The sequence below is a fragment of the Camelus ferus genome, chromosome 6 (genome assembly GCF_009834535.1).
Source record: "Camelus ferus isolate YT-003-E chromosome 6, BCGSAC_Cfer_1.0, whole genome shotgun sequence".
In the NCBI taxonomy this organism is placed as follows: Eukaryota; Metazoa; Chordata; class Mammalia; order Artiodactyla; family Camelidae; genus Camelus; species Camelus ferus.
In genome coordinates, this window is record NC_045701.1 from 16,730,102 (window position 1) to 16,752,643 (window position 22,542).

The following is a 22,542-nucleotide window of genomic DNA, read 5'->3' on the forward strand; positions in this document are numbered from 1 at the left end:
ATTTACTCCTCCCCTAGCAATCACCATTCTAATCTCTCTCTGAGTTTGATTATTTCAGAATCATGCAATATTTGTCCTTCTCTGAGTTGTAGTCTTTGTTTATTAAATAATGTCTGAGCACACATGTAGTTTTTCTTGGCAGCTTTTTGTCTTAAGTATGTGCCTCACCTTCCTATTTCTTTACATACTTCATGATTCACTGTAGAATTGAGATTTTATGTAATATATTGTAGCAACTCTGGACTGACATTTTTTCCTTTGAGGGTTGTTGCTTCTATGTTGCTGATTTGTTAGCTTTGAAATTTGTCTGGACTTAATCTGAAAAATCTCTCCCCTGTGATATGTGTTTGCTGATTTTTCTGCTCAATTATTTTAATTTGTATTTTTAGTTTTTAAGCCTGGCTTTTTAGGGGATGTCCCTGCATCTATATAGTTCAGTGGTCATCCAATAGGTAAGAGATTGTGCTCAAAAACCTTGAGTCCATAGGTCTCTCTCATAAGCCAAAATGGCATAAAGTGAGAAAGCAACTAACTGCCTTAGCAGTTACCTTAGCATCTTGCCAACAAATGCACAAAATAAATTGAAATAAAGCACAGATGTTCACAGACACTGTTCAAAGCTGTGGCAGTTTGATGCTGATGTTCTGAGTGTAGTTCCTATGGAAGGAGGTTGTCTGTATCTTTCTCACTACTTGGGGTGCCTACTGCCCTTATAAGGCCTCACTGCAAAAAAAAAATGTTGAATGCTATTTTTGCTTTTCACCTGTTTTCATGAAAGAAATCCTCTTTGGATTTCTTTTGGTTAAACAGAAACAGGTACTAACCTGGGTCTTGTCAAAACGAAGTGGGTAAAGCAAACTTTCTGAAAAGCAGGAGATATGCATGCAGCCTCCCCACTCAAGCAAGATGTATAGAGAGCATATTTAGCCTTCCATTTGCAGGCTTTCTCCCTGCAGAATTTTAAATTAGTCTGACAATCTCGTGTCCCAAATTAGACTACAATCTCAGGTAAGCAGAACGATAGACCTTCCTTGTTTTTCTCTCGCTAACTGTTCCTTTTACTAATGATTACCACTGAGCCTGGGCTCTTTGCCTTTTACTCCAGATCAGGTCAGGCTGCTCTGGCAGAGAACCTGTTGGTTTTCACTGCCATCCTGCCGCGTTAGCACTTCATCACCCGTCGAGCTGGGGAGAAGATTGGGAGGAACCCAGGTAAGAATCAGAGTCCCACTGATCTTCCAAAGTTCAGCAGCTTCTCAATATATTTCACTTTGGTTTATTTCCAGAGCCTTGAAATGGTTGTGGTTGTTTTGGACAGTTTTTTTCCAGTGTGAGAGTTATTTTGGGGGGAGGAGAGGAACTGCTGACCTCTTCACTCTATTAGAAGTTCTCTTATTTTTATTTATTCTAAGTATTGGTATTCAATCTCAAAATATTTATTTTTCCTCTTTTTCTCCCCAATATTCTATCCTGAAAAACTTCATAATTTATAGAAAATAAACACCTGTATACTATTTATTTAGATTTATCAATTGTTAAATTTTTACATTTGCTTTATATTGGTTTGTAAATATGCATGTGTATACATATGCTTATATGTAATGTATAAATGTTTTTCCTTGGCCATGAAAGTTAGTTGCAGACGCCATGACAATATATTCTCAAGTGCTTTAGCATCCTTCTCCTAAGAACAAAAGAAGCATTTTTTTCCATTAATACAATCATCATAAGGAGATTGAATATTGATCAGTATAGACACAGTCTATATTCAAATTGCACCAATTGTTACAATAACGGGTTATAACTGTTTTTAGATTTTGGCTGTTTGCCTTCAAACTGAGGACTCATTGCTTTCTTCCATTATGAAAACTATTCAGCCATTAATTTTCATTCAAATATTTATGAAGTGTAACAATTGCTTGTTAATGTTCTAGGGGATACAGCAGTTGTCAAAACAGATGAGTTTATCCTCATGGCTCTCACATTCTCAGTTGGAGGAGAAAAGTGCACAAAATTTATGTAGCACTTTAGAAGCTGGTAAGTGCTATGGAGAGAACTAAGGCCAAATAAAGGGAAGAAATAGTGGGGGGTTGGGGGCAGAGGTGGTCACAATTTTAAGTGGAGTAGAGGGGTTGGATTACATGGATATGTAAACATTGGGGTAAAGGTTTGAAGGAGATGACTTGCTTCACCATTTTTTAGATTCTCTGCTTCTGAACTCTTACACGTATGATTCCAATCTAATTGTTCTTTTGTATATTTTTATCTTTCTCTGTGCTGCTTTGTGGAATGCTCAGTGTCATCTTCCAGTTTGCTAATTCTGTCTTTGTTTATTCCATTTACTGAGTGTTTAATTTCACTTCCAGGGTTTCTAGTTAGTGCGTTTCTACTTACACTTTTACTGCTTTTGCTTAGTACCTGTTTTTTTAAAAACAGATTCTATTTCCTTATATTTTTAAAGTTGCTTCTAGAGTAATTATTGATGTCACTGGGGAGTGAGGTCATATCCAAATTGTTGCTTTTGTTGCCCTTAGTAGAATTAGTTCCCCCATGTGTATGGAATTTTAGCTTGCAGTCTTCATAGTGAAGAGGACTTTTTTTTTTCCCCTTCTGATTTATCTCTCTCCAACCTGTCTAGATTTTTGTGGTTGCTTCCACCTTGACTCCTGGGTCCCCAGTCCAAGATCAGGTCTTATATAGGTGGTTTCTGACCCATGAGGGTTTTTCTAACTCTAGTCACCGAGCAGGAGCAGCTTGGCCGAGGTCCTGGGTGCACAGCTTATGTATAAACGGGGACCTCAGGTAGTGATTGCAGTTTTTCAGTCTCCCTGGGGTGAGGGAGCTCTACTCGGGTTTTTAGTTTTAAACAATTTTCTTGTCCTTTGTCCTCTTCAAGTGCAGTGCTTGCTGTTCTGAGGATTTCCTGGCCAGTTCTGCTGCTTTTGGATCCAGAGCAGGTAGTAACATACTTTTCAAATTCTCAGTGACATCTTGTTTTGTAATGTCTTTCTTCCCTTTGTATTTTTTTCCATCATTGCTATGTTGGCAGATGTTGGGTTCACCTCAGTATTAACTTACAATGCCATCAATGATCTAAAATCTGCTTTGCCACGAACTCTGTGATCTTTGGCTATTTTCTTAGCATCTCTGAGCCCCAGTGTCTCTCTCATTAAAGTTGAGGCATATCTCACAACTAGCTAAAGATTCAGGTAAACCAGATCTAAGAGTGCATGAAGGAGAGTAGTGGGAAATACAGCTGGAAAGGTAAATTGAGACTAGGTCATGGGTGGCCTTGAATCCCAAGGCCAAAGAATGAGAGATTTAGTTCATAGAAAATGGAGAGTTGTTGAAAGTTAGGTAGCATGGTTTAGAGAGATTAGTGAGGCCATGCTGTAAGTAAGGAGCCTGTGAGGAGCAGAGGAAATAGAGAGGCGAGGAGGACAACGTCTTGGTATATTTAGGCAGGAACAAGACCAGAGCCAGGGTAGAGGTGGTCAGAATGAAAAAGTGACAAGATTGAGAACGTTACAGTGACAGGTTTAAGAGGGTCTGCTGCCTGATCGAATACAAGGTCAAAGGAAAGGGGAGCACTAGAAGGGGTTTAGAGCCTGGGTGGCAGTGAAGATTACTGTACTATCAACAAGTATTGGGAAGCCAAGACATGGTGAGTTTAAGAGGCTGTGCCTTCCACTGAGTACTGCAGTGCTCACTCCTTTGGTGGGTACTAATATACAGCTAATTTACAGACACTAACTTCATGCTTAGCATTGTACCCAGCACTTTGTTAGCTCATCTCATTCTCACAACACTCTTCTGAAGTAGGCTCCATATGGGCACATTTTTTTTAATAGAAGTATAGTTGGTTTACAATATTGCATTAGTTTCAGCTGTACAGTATAGTGATTCAGGTTTTTTCTTTTTTGCAGATTATATTCTATTATAGGTCATTATGAAATATTGGGTATTATTATATATTATAATTATATTTTATAATATTATTATTATTACAAGATATTGAGATATAAGATATTAAGCTATATAGTAAATTCTTGCTGATTATCTATTTTATGTATACTAGTTTGTATCTATTAATCCCATACCCCTTATTTGCCCCTCCCACCCCTTCCCCTTTGGTAACCATAAGTCTGTCTTCTGTTAGTTTGTTTTGTATATACATTCATTTGCATTATTTTTTAGATTCCACATATAAGTGATATTATACACTATTTGTCTATCTCTGACTGATTTCACTAAGCATAATAATCTCTAGGTCCATCCATGTTGCTGCACATGGCAATATTTCATTCTTTTTTATAGCTGAGTAATATTCCAGTATATATATATTTACCACATCTTCTTAAGCCAGTCATCTCTTTTTGGGCACTTGGGTTCCTTTCATGTCTTGGCTGTTGTAAGTAGTGCTGCTACAAACATTGGGGTGCACGTATGTTTTTGAATTAGTGTCTTTGTTTTTTTCCCGGATGTATACCTAGGAGTGGAGTTGCTGGATCCTATGTTCGTTCTATTTTTAGTTTTTTAAGGGACCTCCATACTGTTTTCCATATTGGCTGCACCAATTTACATTCCCACCAATAGCGTATGAGGGTTCCCTTTTCTGCACATCCTCTCCAACATTTGTTATTTGTAGACTTTTTGGTGATAGCCATTATGACAAATATGAGGTGATACCTCATTGTGGTTTTGATTTGCTTTTCTCTAATTAATTAGCAATGTTGAACATCTTTTCATGTGCCCATTAGCCATCCGTATGTCTTCTTTGGAGAAGTGTCTATTCAAGTCTTCTGTGCATTTTCTGTTTGTTTGGTTTTTTTGATATTGAGTTGTATGAGATATTTGTATAGTTTGGATATTAACCACTTATTGGTTGCATCATTTGCAAATATTTTCTCCCATTCCATAGGTTGTCTTTTTCTTTTGTTGATTTTTTTAATTTCTGCATTAAAAACTTAAGTTTTATTAGGTGCCATTTGTTTATCTTTGCTTTTATTTCTTTTGCCTTGGAAAACTGACTTAACAAAATATCGCTACCATTTATGTCATAGAGTTTTTAGCCTATGTTCTCTTCTAGGAGTTTTATGGTGTCATGTCTTACATTTAAGTCTTTAAACCATTTTGAGTTTACTTTTGTGTATGGTGTGAGGGAATGTTCTAATTTCATTGATTTATATGTAGCTGACCAGCTTTCCCAGCACCACTTGTTGAAGAGACTGTCTTCTCTCCATTGTATATTCTTGCCTCTTTTGTTGTAGACTAATTGACCAGAGATGTATGGGTTTATTTCTGGGCTCTTTGTTCTGTTCCATTGATCTATATCTTTTTGTGTCATTACCACAATATTTTGATTACTGTAGCTCTGATCTGAAGTCTGAAAGGGTTTTGCCTCCAGCTTTGTTCTTTTTCCTCAGGCTTGCCTTGGCAATTCTGGGCCTTTTGTGGTTCCATGTAAACTTTAGGATTATTTGTTCTAGTTCTGTGAAAAATGTCATGGGTATTTTGATAGAAATTACATTAAATCTGTAGATTGCTTTGAGTAGTACGGCCATTTTAACAATATTGTTTCTTCCAATCCAAGAGCATGGGAGATCTTTGCATTTCTTTGAATCATCTTCAGTTTCCTTAATTAATGTTTTACAGTTTTCAGCATATAGGTCTTTCACCTCCTTGGTTAAATTTACTCCTAGGTATTTTATTTTTTTGATATAATCTTACGTGATTTTTTTTTTTTATTTTCTGGTTTTGATATTTCATTGTTAGTGTATAAAAATGCAACTGATTTCTATATATTAGTCTTGTATCCTGCAGTCTTGCTGAATGCATATTAGTTCTAACAGTTGTTCAGTGTATCACTGCAAATAGTGACAGTTTTACCTCTTAACTTCCAATTGGGGTACCTTTTATTTCTTTCTCTTGTCTTATTTCTGTAACTAGGACTTCCAATACTGTGTTAAATGGAAGCGGTGAGAGTGAGTATCCATGTCTTGTCCCTGAATGTAGTGGGAAGGCTTTTCAGCTTTTCACCATTGAGTATTACTTTTTGGATAAATGAATTGAGGCTTAGAGGGGTTAAACAATAATTTGCTCAAGATTAACACAGCTAACACTTGGCAGAGCCAGAAGTCACACCCAGGGTGGTGGTGGTTTTTTTTTTTTTTTTTCTTTAATAAACTCGTGGCTTCAAATAATTTTAGATTTACAAAAACTTTACAAATATAGTACAGAGTCTCCATACACCTCTCACCCAGATTCCCCTGTTGTTAGTATCTTACGTTAGTATGATGTATTTGCCGCAACTAAGGGACCAGTTTCATCTGCCCCCCCCCCAACTCTTGTTTTACTCTAGACTGGGGGTCTTAATCCCCGTTCTGTCTTTATTTGGCTTGGTTTATAGGTGAATTAGAATTCATTTTAAAGGGGTGTTCTTTCCTTTGTCCTCTCCTAATTTTCAGCCCATGCTTCCATGATGGAAAATGAGTTCAGCAGGTTTCTCCACATGTGAAATTGGTTTAAGTTGCTTTCTTGATAGGATGTAGGAAAAAACCAGGTCTGACTCTTCTTCAGTGGAAGTTTATGGAATAGGACAGTGTATGGAATTTATGTTGCAACTAGGAATTTACCAATATAGCCGGAAACCCCATAATGCAATAGAACCATCTTATGTAATTTTAAAATTCAGCCAGTAATGATTCATCTAAATAGAAAAATTGAAAGACATTTAGAAATTTCCTAGCAGTAAATACGCCATTCTAAATCTTCTTGATATTATTATAATAATAACATTTTTCCTTAAGGACTAGAACAGGAAATTAATTACAAATCAAAATGGTAAATGTCATTAAAAAGAAACTTGTTTATTTTTAAAAGTAACAATGGCATGGCTTCTTCCATGAAGTTCAGGAATAATATGGAAACTTTGAGATCACATTCAGTCTTATGCTCTTAAAAATAATTGTCTGATGAGTAAATTAATCAGAACTAACAAAAAATATGGCTTTAAAATTTGTTTTGATTCAGGCAGAGTCTTTGAATTTTTTTCACAGTAAATTTGATTTTGCAGTTTTATTAATCATGTTGCATACATTATGTCCTGCACCAGATTCTGCTTTCCATACTTCTCTGACCTTATGAAACACAGTTCATTTGTGTGAGAATGAAGGGTGACAGCAGTTCATACATTATCACAATGGCCCTATAGATGTTACTGGTTACACTGGCTGCCAATGAGTTCTTCTGGAGATTTTTTAAAATGTAGTGCGGTTTCACAATCTACTCTGCAAGGTCTCCAAGACTTTTATTATTCATTAAATGGTTACTTTGATTCTTGGATGCTCAAGTATTCACGTATTAATGGTTTCTAACCTTCCCATGAATGAATTCAAATTTCTGTTTTAATTGGCTAAAAGCTTTTCAGAATTTTACCCATTAGGTTTCTTGAGGCTTAGCCCATGTATAAACACAAAATAATAGCATATGCTTTTCAGGGTACTTGTAACGGTACCAGTTATCGTATTAAGCTCCGTACATACAATTTTTTACCAATCCTTCCAACAGTGTTTCAAAGTACACCTTATTATCCTCATTTGTTAGATGAGAAAGGAGGCTGAAAGAGGTGAAGGGATTAGCAAGGACTCTCATCATGTGGCTGAGCAGGTATCCAAAGTGGCCACAGAGTTACAGCAAGGTGGATATGAATCCATATGCTCACCAAGCGTTGTCTGTAAACCCAAACCATGTCTCTCTAGCATTGATATTGCTTCTTTTCCCCCAATATATGGAGATGGTACTGTGTCATAAATAAGGGGCCTCCATACTAAAAATGGTTAGGAGTTGCTGCACTGTCCCCTAGAAATGCCTTCCTAAAGCCAGATTAGGTCTGTGCTGAGTAGCTCCAATGCAGTTAATACAAAACAGACTTTTCTCAGGTTAGGAAACTGAAGGAATGATGAGGATCAGACTTTGGAATCAAAAATGATTTGAGTCTTTATTGTATCACTTACTAGTGAGCTTAGATTCCACATCTGAAAATGGGGATATGTGGCTGACACTTGATTGTGTAGCCAGCACTACTGCCTGCTTCTTCTTTGCAGGCAAAGCCCGGAGGGGGCTGTCTGTTCCTTCCCTTCATAACTCAGTCCCAGCTCTGGAGCTGACTCCTGTTTGGTGTGAGCTAATCACAGTGGCCCCAGATCCTCTTGTCAGTGGCTGGTTTACAGGTGAACATACGACTCAGTTCTGGGCACTGTGATACAAGGGATGGCCAGAGGGCTTCTGGAAAATGTTTCTCCTTAAATAGTGTCCTCTCCACACTAGAAAGGAGAACTGACCTACAATGACAAGTGTATAACTTCTAGACCAGTGGTGTGAGCCACTTTCTAGATTTCTCACCTATTAAAAGCAAATTAGCATCTTCAAGTTGCCTTCTGAATCAGTGTAGGACGTTTACTTTTAAAAGGTCTTTTCCATGGAGCAAATTGAATTATTTACTCATATTTGCCCAGTCTGAAGCAAAAATGAACACCAGTAGAAATTCTGAACTTGCTCAAAAGAAAACATGTAAGATTAACCAAGGGGCTTCCTTAGGAGAAATGAAAAGTTCTGTTGTACTTGGAAGAAGTCTTCGAAGATTATAGAGCCAAACACATACGGGTATGGGTACCATAAGATAAAAAAAAAGCTCTCCAGAAATGATGTTTGTCTCTAAGTTCCTCAGAGTAATTAACATGTTGCTTAGCTGACAGAGTCCATGGCCAAATAGGTAGAAACTTGCAAGCTGAAAAATTTGGAATCCTCTGACGTCCCGCCTCTGCCCGAGACCGTGAGCAGACGGCTCTCTTCCCCTTCCATCAGTCTGCCTAGGGTCACAGACTCCCAGAGAAGGCACAGGGGTAAGTGGCAGAGGGGCCAAAGCCCAGTGCCAGACTTGGCTTTCAGAATGTTCCCTGTGAGGGAGGCTCAACTCAGAACACCCCCTTGGCCAGAAAAAGACTTTTGGAAACGGCAGAGTGACTAATGTTCTTCATTCTTTGGTGCTCATTTTCCAGCAGGGACAAACATTTGATTATATAATGAAGAAGTTATGTCTCCTGGCACCCAAAGAACTGACCTACAATGACAAATGTGCAACTTATTAAGCAAATTCCACTGAGCCTACAACACGTACTAGTCGTTTCCTCAAGACACGTAGCTGCTTTACCACCAAGAGCTTTTCCCATTGCTTCCAGCTGGCAAGCCTCACTCTCATTCGGACCCACTACTTGGTAATCACACAAAGCTTCTCTGTGGGTTTTTTTAAAATAGAAAATAACTTGATGTGCTCTCCTTCCCTTTGGCTGCCATGATTCTAGAGACCATAGATAATCATTTAAGCCCAAACCCACCATGTGCATGTCTATTGGAGAAAAACTGAAGAAACAAAGAACCCCTCCATGGCGTCACTCCTAGATTGCTGTGGGTGCAGCTTTGTTTTCTTCATCAAGATGCCCATCCTAAGCAGAGATGCCAGGTTTCCATTTAAATGGCTACACAATGTATTCCCTTTGTTCTGGACCGCTCACTTAAAGCTAGTCCAGAAAAGTTGGCTCTGTATGTTATTGGGGTTTCTCTTTTTCCATCAAATCACGTGGGATGGGTGGTTGTGCCAATGGTGAGCGTAATCACTAAGCTCATTAAGTGAGCTGGCACAAATCATGTGTTTTCTGAGGAGGAATAAAATCGTGGGCGGAAATACCTCTGTGGGGTGTATCGCGGCGCTGTCATAACAAGTTAAGCTTTGGAAAGGCTTAGGAAAGAGATAAGGATTGCAGTAGCTGCCGGCTCTGTGCATTTTACTTCTATCCAAGGATGTGTTGCAGGTACAGTAGATAGAATGATCTGCTACATATATGGTGAGAAATTGTTCATAAGCCAGTTTATACTGTTGTAAAAATATCAATGCACACAAATGGTAGGTTGAACATTGCAAGATGTATAGTGAAGAGCCTCCTTTCCAGCTCTGATCCCCAGCTCCCTCATTCTCCACCGCTGAAGCAGAATCTGTTACTCTTAGTCTATGGACATAGATACACATGCATATGGAGTCTTAATTTACGGTAGCATGTTATATTCACTGTTCTACACCTTCCTTTTATATCGAAACATTTAAATCAAGCATGTAAACAACAAATTGTCATGCTTTTTCAATGCTAAAAAATAATGAAAACCTGAAAATAGTGAAAAACTTGATAAAAAAAAAAAAGATCAGTCACAGAAGTATGGGTTTGTCCATCACAGATAATTTATGATTGAAGTGTAGAGTGACTTTCCGATGGGCACAGCCAGTTTTACCCCAAGATGGGATGGAAGCAACCTGGCAAAGGAGGACAAAGCAAAACACAGGCGTCCTCTGCTAGCCTTCTTTTCCTCCTTGCTGTCCCACTCTGTGTCTTCCTCGAGACCTTCCCCTCTGCGCCTTTTCCAGACCCCCTATCCAAAAGCCCCAGTCCTCGCTAAGTCAGACTCATCCTAGAACTTGCAGCTATTTTTTTGCTTAACTGCTGCTTTTGTGGCACCCTTCAGGAATGGCACAGGCAGAAGCAGGGCATTCCTTACCCTCTCTCTGACTTCCAGTTGGGTTTGGCCAATGGGTGGTGCTGGCAGGCGATAGGAGGGAAGAAGAGTGAAGTCCAAATGGTGGAATTCCCTGGCTCCAGCCCTTGGATTACCTCAGGATGCCTGTGTCCCTTAACTAAAGGGAAAGCTCACCTCAAGGCATTCTTTTCTACCCCAGCACTCCTCAGGCCATACCTGGTAAAGGACCAGGTTTTGTAGTTTTCGTTTTTGTTTTCATTTCATCATAGACCGATCTTGTTTATCTTTTATAATAAGATATCACAGGCTTGGATGTCTCAGCGATGTTCAATTGTTACAAAAGTTTAAGACTATATACTTTGAATTGTTATCCTCTCCTCCCATTGTAGACCATTAATTTTGCAAACTGGAACCAGTTCACAGGCCATGCTTTGAGTAGCCCTGCTTTCTAAGACTCCCTTTCTCTGGGTTGGAATAATCTCTCCCTCCTCTTATCTCTTAGAGCTTGGGGGTGGTATCGATCCAGTGACTAGCCCTCGGCCTCCTGCATTAGCTCTTCTGCTTACCCCACATCTACACCTTTGTAAATAAACCATCCTCACATCATCCTGTGTTGATTATTACATGTTTCCTGTTACAGATGCAGTGCTCTAATTTTTAGAGTATATGAAATGGTCAGTCCTTTTACCACCATTTACTAATTGATCAGTTCAACTTATTTTTCATTTAACTGATATGGCTCGTTAAAATGTTGATATAATTTTCTTAATTTATGCATGTGTCATTGAGTTATTTAGATCGTAAACTTTGGAATGCTAAGCTAATGCTTTGAATCTAGAGGATTTGAGTCCTATGGTATCCTAATGAGTCTGAGCTCTCTCTGGAGGATTAGTGGCTTTCTGGAAAGCTGTTTGCAAGAGGGACCTAAGTGCCTCCTAGGAGATAACTCATCCTGATGGAAGAGAGTCCTTGTAGTGGAAGAGAAATTCCGAATGTGGCTTGGTGTTCACCTCTCAGATTAGTCTGTGGTTTAGTTCCTGAGGCCTTTGGATGACAGTGAGTTGTAAGTAGTCTTTGAAAGCTGGTTCACGAAAACCTTTTCAAAAATCGGCAGTACAAGATAGCCCATCTAGCTACTCCCTCTAACAATATGCAAAGCAAAGGAAATGGGAGGTGGCCAGCAGAGGCAGTGGTGCTGGGGACGTCTATGATGTCTTGTGGATGTGGTACAAACTGTAGGTATCAGGACATCATACGGAAACTTGCCTGACATACATGTGAGTATCTGGGCTTTCTTATGCTGGCTCACATGCAGGTCAGATGAGTATGTCCCAGATAGTACATTGGGACAATTAGAATTTAAATTTGAATTTCAGATAAGCAGTAAATACTTGTTTAATATAGCTATGTCCTAAATATTGCATGGGATTGACACTTCAAAATTATTCAGATTCAATGAGGCATCCTGTATTTTAGCTGGCAGTCCTAGTCACTAATCTCTCCTTGGCCATAAAGGTAGGCACATGACTTAGGCCTGGATAGGGATGAGCACAAGACTTAAGCTGAGGCAATTAGAGTCTCCCTCTAGGATTTTATATATAGTTGTTGAAAGGAGGAGACGCTAGTCTTCCTGGGATGATGTCAGTTCTGAGATGCTCCCCCATTAGCCAAATGATGGAAGCAGTATACTGTTAGACTGCAATACAGGGACTCTAGAATCACATGACAGAGAGAGAGAGAGAGTGAGGGGTAGACCTGATGACACTGTACACTTAACATCATTTGGGTTGGATTTCTGCCCCTGGTAACTGAAGTCTTGCTTTGTATTTTGTGACTCAGGAAAGGTGACCTAAATAGCACCAGGTCACACAGTTAGAAGTCAGTTCATCTTTCTAAAATTTGTCCAACTGACTCCAAAGTTAATGCCCTCTCTACTTTATCATTCTGCAACTACTAAGAAACTAATAAAACTTAAGAAAACCCTCTAGAAATAGAACTCAAAGAACAAGTGTGTGACTGGATTCTCCTAACCCTTGGTCCTCTGAGCTGAATCTCCAGTGGAGCCCCACCAGGGCACCACCTTCCTTCTCCTGCCTCTGTCCCTCCTTCCTGTCCCCTGAAAATGGCTCCCTGATAATCAGAGCCAGAGGCCCAGGTCTCCTTCTAAAACTACTCTGAAAGTTGAATAAATTATATTAAAATTATAATTCTTCAAAGTAAAAGTATCAAGCCAATACGCCAGGGGTCGCTAATCAGCTTAAGGTGAGGGGACCCCCTCCCTCACCCTCTGACATAAGGAAACTCTTCTTCGACCTTCGAGGTGCAAAGAACTAGGAACACATAAAACGTTCTGAGGTCTCTTTAAACATTGAACTACCCAAATGTCAGGAACACTGGAGTTGCTCCGACCTTTCATTAAGAATCAGTTGTCTGGATGAAGCGTCTCTTCTGAATTAAGGATTAGGGAATCTTTTGGCCACTGTAACTCAGTTGTAACTAAAAAGAAAACTAGAAGAACAGGCACCCAAGTTCTAAGGAACCGATCCGGTTCCATTAGCGAGAGTACAGAGAAGGCCTAGCCCCAGGCGTGGGGCTTTATTCCACAAAGCAGAGGACTTCCACATGGGAACTGTGCTTCCCTCACATCTTTGTATTTTTAAAGCAATTAAGTCGGATTGATCAGCAACAATAGACATTAGGCACCACTCGCAAATATAATTTATGCAGGATACCCAACCTGAGTTGTGGTATCCTCTCATCTAATGTTTTACTCCCCTCTAGTGGATTTTTATATAGCACATAATATCCTAAGTATGGTATAGAATGGCAGATATTAGAGGAAAAAATAATTTTTAAATGTATTCGAGGCATGTTTATGTTCTATAGAATTTCTATGCAATTCTACAGAATTTCAAAAATAAGAAAGATTAAACTTAAAGTTCTGTTCACTCTCTTCAGTTTGCAGGTGAAGAAACTAAGACCCAGAAAGAGGAAATGACTCACCCAAGATCACACAGTTGGTTTCTAATAGGTCCTCTCATCACTAATGGCCATATTGAGCGTATAAGCCTGTGGTTTCCATGGAAATAAAAAGCCTCCACATGTCCACTCAGATGCTCACCAACTGATGAAAGAATCATGTCTTGGAGGAAATTGGAAATCAAATTCAGTAAGTGTATTATGGGATCTGGGCTCTGGAGGGGAGGGAGAGTGGTAACAAGGATACCTGGAGATGAAAATACGGACCAGGTAAGCTCTGTTTGGCTTCCTCTTTGCTACTGCTGATGGGTGCAGTACCTGCTCAGTGGTGTCCTTTGGCTTAAAGGCATTCCTGTTTCATAGTCTGCATTCTGACTGTAATTTTCAACTCTGCTTCATTCTACTAAAACTTTCATTATCATTCTCCAAAGAATTTCTGCTTCCCCCCTGCTCTCTATATAAATGTAAAGTTTCATTTTTTTTTTGTATGGTAAGTTTTCATTTAAGATACAATACTAATAATTTTTAAAACTTCTTGATTGTAAAAGTAATTCTTGTACTAGTGGTTATCAGTGGGGGGGGGAGGGGTGCAATAAAGAGGAGAAGGAGTGGGAGGCACAAACTATTGGGTGTAAGACAGGCTCAAGGATGTACTGTACAACACAGGGAACATAGTCAATATTTTGTGATAACTGTAAATGAGAAGTAACCTACAAAAATTTTAAAAATTTAAACAAAAAAATTTAAAAAGTAATTCTTGCTCAATGTGGGCAATGTATTCAAGTATTAAAAAGAACATGAAAATCTCCCAGAATGGTGGTTCACTTCAAGAATGTCTGACTAAGATCCTAATAGACTTGTCCTGCCACAGATAACAACTATAAACTCTGGGCAAAATAAAATAAACAAATGAAAAAAACAAAACAAAACTACCTGAAGGCAATGGAGGTTGAACAAAATTAAACAAATTATGGTAAGAAATTAGCATTTGGAAGAAGGAAATGGTAAAAGGGTGAGCTTTCTTTTTATAGCTTTTAGCCTCAAGGCAGACTGCATTTGGTCACGTGTGACAGTTAAAATGCCTGTAGAAAACCAGTAGTCTTTCTGGCCTGAAGAACCAGAGAACAGAGATTAAGGCAACCACAGCCACTAGAAAGTGAGGGAAGAATCAAAGCAATGAGAAAGCCAGACAGGGAACCAAAAATTCTGTGTAAAAATTGTGCTATGTAAAAAAAAAAAAAAAAAATTCTCTGCTGATCCCAGATTCTGCATGAGTGAGCCAGATTCTCAGTGGCTTAAATAAGGATAGACTGAACTGAAATTTGGGTTAGTGCACAAGACATTAGAGTTTGCAGTTTAGGTCTGTCTAAGTTACTTACCTGTTAAATCGAAACCAACAAACAAAAACAAAGCAAAGTAATACTTTTCCAAGGAATGTAGCGGAATGCAGTTTCCCTAGATAATGTGCACAAACGTCCAGGATACAACCTCAAATTACTGAACATAATAGAAACAAAAAATATGAAGGGAGGGACAGAGGGAGGGAGGAAGGAAGAAAGAAAAGAACAAAGGAAGAAATAGAACCTCAGGGATTTGTGGCACAATATCAAAAGTTTAATATGTATATTTGGAGGCCCAGAAGGCAGAAAAAAGGCAAATGAGACACAAGGAAACATTTTAAAAAATAATGGCCAAAATACCCCTAGTTTTGTATAAATTATAAATTTATAGTTTAAAAAAGCCCTGCAAACCCCAAGTCAGAGCACCATCAAACTGCTGAAAACTAAGGATAAAGACAAAATCCTGAAGCAGCCAGAGAAAAACAGTATGTTCCATATAGGGGAACAATGATTTGAATGATCACTGAAATCTCAGAAACTGAGGACAGGAGACTGTTAACCAACATCTTTAAAAAGTGCAACAAGGAAAACAACCTATCAGCCCCAAATTCTATAACAAAAATATTCTTCAATAAATGAAGGCAAATAAAGACATACCACGTAGAAGAAACCTAAGGAAATTCAAAGATCTTGTCATCATAACTACACTAAAGGAATGCTAAAAGAGTTCTTCAGGCTGTAGGGAAATCAGATGGAAGCCTGGAAGGAAGGAAGGAAAGATACCAGAACTGATAAATAAAAAATATGTTTCCTCTTAATTAAAAAAAAATTCATGACAGTTTTAAGCAAAACTTGTAACACTGTCTCAGGGGTCTTATAATATACATTTGACCCTTGAACAACATGGTTTTGAACTGCAAGGGCCCATTTATTTGCAGATTGTTTTCAATAAATATATTGGAAAAATTTGGACATTTTTGCGACAGTTTGAAAATACTCACAGGTGAACTGCACAGCCTAGAAATATAAAAAAATTAAGAAACAGTTAGGTATGTCACAAATGCATAAAATGTATGTAGATACTAGTCTATCCTTACAAAAGCATAAGGTGAGTGATAACGCTGTATGCCTCTCTCTATCTTGTAATTGGAGAAATTGAGTATCAGTCTGTCATCACAGGTAAATTTTGTTTTTTTAAGTAACAATGTTTTCCAATACTGTATTGGACTAATATGATATGCTATAAATTTTTATAATGAGTTATTCACTAGTGTAGAGGCTAGGCTAGTGTGAAACAATTATATCAGCTATTCTAGGCTGCCATAAAGCTGCTATAAATAATATTGCTGCTGCTTTGTTATAAAACCTATAAGTAAATATGCATTTCTTTTTCACATTATCTTTTCATTTTTGACTTCTAGTTAGGAATACATACAACATGTACAGTGTTATGTATCATATAAGACAATATTGATGTAGGTACTGACAGACAATAGTTCATCTTATAAATAGATGGTGGAAACTTACAGTATCAATAAATATTGATGCAGTGCTATAAATGTATTTTTCTCTTCCTTATGTTTTCTTAATAAAATTTTCTCTAGGCTACTTTATTGTAAGAATACAGTATAGAACATATATAACATACAACGATTTATGTTATTGGTGAGCTTCTGGTCAACAGTAGGCTATTAGTAGTTAAGTTTCAAGGGGGAGTCAAAGTTACAGATTTTTGGCTGCCCGGGGGGGTCACATTGTTGAAGGGTCAAGTGTATATACACGTAATACATACAATTACAGCATAAACGGTGGAGGTGGCTGATAGCTAGACCAGTATGGCTACAAGGGTTTTACATTTTACATGAAGAGATACGGTGATGTATCTTGATAGCAGTTTGGGTTACACAGATGTATGCATTTTTCAAAACTAAAAGAACGTACATTTCAGATGGGTACATTTTACTCTATATAAATTTTACCTCAAAAGAAAAGTACTACAAGCAATACTGAGCTCTAGTTAATAATATACATGCTGCAACATTTAAAGAGTTGTCTACTGATGCCTGCTATTTTGAAATGCGTATAAAATTAAGAGAGACTAATGTATGGCTAGAGGAATGGATAGATGGATAGATACGTGATAAAGCAAGTAGAGTAAAATATTACCAGTATAGTCTATGTAGTAAGTGTACTGTTGTTCACTGACAATTTCATTTAACTTTGCTATATGTTAAATATTTATTTAAAATACTGGAAATAGGAGATTAAAATTACTTTATAAAGATTTATATTAATATACTCCTTTATTGATTTTTCCAACGTTATGATGGTATTTATTGCTGGTTTAAAGAGGACTTTTTATTAAAGTATAGTCAGTTACAATGTATCAATTTCTGGTGTACTGTGTAATGTCCCAGTCATGCATATATATACATATATTCATTTTCATATTCTTTTTCATTGAAGGTTATTATAAGATATTGAATATAGTTCCTTGTGCTATACAGAAGGAATTTGGTTTTTTATCTATTTTTATATATAGTGGTTAACATTTGCAAATCTCAAACTCCCAAATTTATTCTCTACCCCCTACCCCCGCCTTTTTCCCCAATAACCATAAGATTGTTTACTGTGACTGCAAGTCTGTTTCTATTTTGTGGATGAGTTCATTTGTTTCCTCTTTTTTTCTTTTCTTTTTTTTTTAGATTCCACATATGAGTGCTATCATAGGGTATTTTTCTTTCTCTTTCTGGCTTACTTCACTTAGAATGACAATCACTAGGACCATCCATGTTGATGCAAATGGGATTATTATATTCTTTTTTATGGCTGAGTAGTATTCCATTGTATAAATATACCACAGCTTCTTTATCCAGTCATCTGTTGATGGACATTTAGGCTGTTTCCATGTCTTGGCTATTGTATATAGTACTGCTATGAATATAGTGTGTATATTTACTATTGTATATAGTGCATGTATCTTTTCAAGTTAGAGTTCCCTCCGGATATATGCCCAGGAGTGGGATTGCTGGATCATATGGTAAGTCTGTTTTTAGTTTTTTTGAGGGATCTCTATATTGTTTCCCATAATGGCTGCAGCAAACTACATTCCCACCAACAGGGTTCCCTTCTCTGCACAGCCTCTTCAGCATTTATCGTTTGTGGACTTTTTCATGATGGCCATTCTGACTGGTGTCAGGTGGTTTTGATTTGTATTTCTCTGATAATTACTGATATTGAGCATTTTTTCATGTGTTTACTGGCCATTTGTATGTCCTCATTGGAGAATTGCTTATTTAGGTCTTCTGCACATTTTTGGATTGGGTTATTTGATTTTTTTGTTACTAAGTTTTATCAGCTGTTTATATAGTCTAGAAATTATGCCTTTGTCAGTCACATTATTTGCAGATATTTTCTCCCATTCTGTACGTCGTCGTTTTATTTTGCTTATGGTTTCCTTTGCAGTGCAAAAGCTTTTAAGTTTAGTTAGTTCCCATTTATTTATTTTTGCTTTTATTTCTATTGCCTGGATAGATTGCCCTAGGAGAACATTGTTAAGATTTATGTCAGAGAATGTTTTGCCTATGTTTTCTTCTAGAAAGTTTATAATGTCTTGTCTTATATTTAAGTCTTTAAGCCATTTGGAGTTTGTTTTTGTGTTTGGTGTGAGGGACTGTTCTAACTTCATTGATTTATGTTCTGCTGTCCAGTTTTCCCAACACTACTTGCTGAAGAGACTGTCTTTTCTCCATTGTATATTCTTGCTTTCTTTGTCGAAGATTAGTTGACCAAAGGTCTGTGGGTTTACTTCTGGGCTCTCTATTTGGTTCCATTGATCCATATGTCTGTTTTTGTGCCAATACCATGCTGTTTTATTATTTTTTTATTGAGGTATTGTCAGTTTATAATGTGTCAATTTCTAGTGTACAGCATAATGCTTCAGTCATACATGGATATACATATATTCATTTTCATAATCTTTTTCACCATAAGCTATTACAAGATATTGAATGTTTCCCTGTGCTATACAGTATAAACTTGCTTATCTATTTTATATATACCAGTCAGTATCTGCAAATCTTGAACTCCCAGTTTATCCCTTCCCACCCCTTTCCCCGCTGGCAACCACAAGTCTGTATTCTATGTCTGAGTCTATTTCTGTCTTATATATAAGTTCATCCGTCTTTTTTTAGATTCCACATATGAATGATATCATATGGTATTTTTCTTTCTCTTTCTGGCTTACTTCACTTAGAATGACATTCTCCAGGGCCATCCATGTTGCTGCAAATGGCATTATTTTATCATTTTTATGGTTGAGTAGTTTTCCATTGTATAAATATACCACATCTTCTTTACTCTGTCATCTGTTGATGGACATTTAGGTTGTTTCCATGTTTTGGCTGTTGTAAATAGTGCTGCTATGAACATTGGGGTGCAGGTGTCTTTTTGAATTAAGGTTCCCTCTGGATATATGCCCAGGAGTGGGATTGCTGGATTATAGTGGTAAGTCTATTTTCAGTCTTTTGAGGAATCTCCATACTGTTTTCCACGACTGCACCAAACTACCATGCTATTTTGATTACTGGCTCTGTAGTATTGTCTGATGTCTGGGAGGGTTATTTCTCCAGCTTCATTCTTTTTCTTCAGTATTGATTGGGTCTTCTGTGATTCCATATAAATTTTAGGATTATTTGTTCTAGTTCTGTGAAAAATGTCATGAGTAGTTTGATAGGGATCACATTACACCTGTAGACTGCTTTGAGCGGTATGGCCATTTTAACAATATTGATTTTTCCAATCCAAGAACATGGGATATCTTTCCATTTCTTTAAGTCATCTTTAATTTCCTTAATCAGTGTTTTGTAGTTCTCCATGTGTAAGTATTTCACTATTACTGTCAGATTTATTCCTAAGTATTTTATTGTTTTGAATGTGATGTTAAAAGGGATTGTTTCTTTACTTTCTTTTCCTGCTATTTCATTGTTAGTGTAAAGAAATGCAGCTGACTTCTGTATGTTAATCTTCTATCCTGCTACCTTGCTGAATTTAAAGAGGCCTTTTAAGGACACTTTTTCAAACCCACTGTAAAAATAAACACAGATTCCAAAGATGTATTTAATATAGAAGTATCTCACAGATGGGGTGGCTTAAACAATATTTATTTCTCATTGTTCTGGAGTCTGGGAACTCCAAGATTAAGGTGTTGGTGGATTTGGTTCCTGGTGAGAACCTGGTTCCTGATTGGCAGACAGTTGCCTTCTGTGTGATCTCACAGGTCATTGGGAGAAAGCTCTAGTCTCCCTTTCTGTTCGTATAAGGAAACTAATCTCATTATGGGGGCTCCACCCTCATGATCTCATCTAAACCTAATTAACTTCCCAACACCCAGACTCCAAATACCATCACATAGGGGTTTAGAGCTTCAACATACTAATTTTAAGGGGAACAGAAACACAGTCCATAACAAGGAGTTACTAAAAAAGGAAGCTCCACAAATTTCATCATACAGCAGTGTCACTTTTAGTATTTTGGTGAATTATCTTTCAGTATTTTAGAAATTAATATATTCTCTCTTTATCAAGGTGATTTTATTATGATGTTAAATGTTTTTCTAAGATTTGATTTTAATGGTTAAATTATATGATGTTATTAAATTCATAATATTCCTGTTGTTTGACTTATAGTTACTGAATTTTTACATAAATGTTCACATAAAAAGAGATCACAGAATAAGAATCAAGAATCAGAAAGGCATGAGACTTCTCCGTTGCAATGAATAAAAATTAGAAGACAGTGGAACAGTGCCTTTAAAATTCTGATGGAAAAGGGATTTTTTGATTCTTAATTCAGTACTCAGCCTGTTAATAAGATGAATAAGGCAAATTTACCTTGAAAAAACACTATGGGATGTGCTTCACCAAAACAAGGTGGCAAACAAAGTGAAAGACACTGAACCCAGAGAACAAGGAGCCAATGTAAATACAGTGGGAAAGGAAGGAAATCCCCAGGGTGGTTGTGAAGGAAGTTCCAGTGGCACTGCAAGCCCCGAGTGGAGTTGGTCTGGAATAATGAAAAGGATGGACAGGGAGGGAGAGGAAGAGAGATCTTAGAGAAAAATGAAATGTAAGAATACCTGATGAGTTTGAACTTGAAAGGGTGTGTTTAGTTCTGTTGAAGAATTGTGGATGAAATAGGAGAGGTACATTAATAAAAATGAAGCAGTATAATAGAGTAGTATTTCCTTTAGAGAAAACAAAAAGGTGCATGTGGAGAGAAGTCTTACAGGCTCATTCCTGAATAGTAATAGTATTTATTATAATAATGTCAACACTTTATACTGATTTAAGCAAGAAGAGTAAAAAGTTATATTGAGATTATCAGGGAGGAAAAGTAAATATATGTAGGGGCAGGCAGGGTATGTATGAGCTAAAACTTTATTTTCTATAGTTGGAAATAAATAGATGAATTATAAAAGAAAAAAATTAAGACAATCAATATAAACCTGTTTTTGGAAATGGGGGGGTAAACGTTCAAAGACAGTTAAAGGAACTGAAAATTGGAGGACAATAATTAGAAGCAGGAAAGGATGGGGCACAGTTTTGCTGTTTTTCGTCATACGTGTTTTTCTTTATAAGTTTTCAAAAACTCCTGGTGGGAGATGTGTATGCACTCTGCTAGTTCAAAAGTTGATTTCCTTGTGTTCCAGGTTCCAAGAAGCTCTGAAGGGGGCACACAAAGCCTAACCACGTTATTCTGAACTCCACGTAATTGCCTTGCATGGTTATACGATGGCTTTAGTAGGTCCTGTCCCCTACATCTAACATCTGGGTTCTGGGTAGAATTTCTTAAATCATCACCAGACCCATACTGTGACATTGTCCACAGACTAAAATAATGGCTAGTATCTCAGAGGTACAGCTGAGTTGCTGCTGTGAAAGAATGACTCAATTGCAGGCATGCCAACTGGTTAAAGGCTGGGAGGGGCTCGACAAGGTAATGCTGGCCAGGGACCACCACAGTTCCCCGTCATGGAGAAGTTTAAACAAAAGCTAGATTAAGGCTTTAGGGCAATGTTGTGGTGACTTTTATGTTAAGCATAGAATTGGAGTAGACAACTCTGAAGTGCCTTCACCCTGAGATTCTGTGAAGTTTTATTCTTATTTAGAATGGCTACTAGTTACTCTTTAGGGCAAAGATTAGAACCTAGTAAGAGGTGTTAGTTACCTCTTTTATAACAGCATTGATTTATACTCAATATCTTGCCATTTTCTGTCAGATGTTTCTTGTGTGTTTTAAAAGAATGTATATTATTCATTTCAGAAGTCCACACTCCATATGTGATCATTTGATTAAGCTTGACATACATGTTTGTTTAAATTCTCTATGCCCTTATAATACTTTGTTCACTCAATATGTGACCTATTGATTATAATTTCTTCAAAATACTGCCTCTCTCTATTACCTCCTTCTGAAGCTGATTCATTGTTGTTCAAATTTCTCAATCCGTGATCTATATGACTTCTTTTTTATATTTTCTATTTCTATATCCCTTAAGTTACATTCTAGTTAATTTCTTCAGCCCTATTACTCATGTCACAGTCTTTTTTTAACTGTGTCTAATATGCTGTTTAACTTG

General features: G+C 37.4%; 1 long non-coding RNA gene across 1 annotated transcript; it reads left to right on the forward strand.

Moving 5' to 3' along the window:
* Window positions 1-813: 813 nt before the first annotated feature.
* LOC116664115 lies at window positions 814-15,969 on the forward strand. The gene is made up of 4 exons (XR_004320463.1): window positions 814-1,212; window positions 1,935-2,037; window positions 2,897-2,957; window positions 13,543-15,969. It is a non-coding gene; the product is annotated as an uncharacterized LOC116664115 (long non-coding RNA).
* Window positions 15,970-22,542: the final 6,573 nt, after the last annotated feature.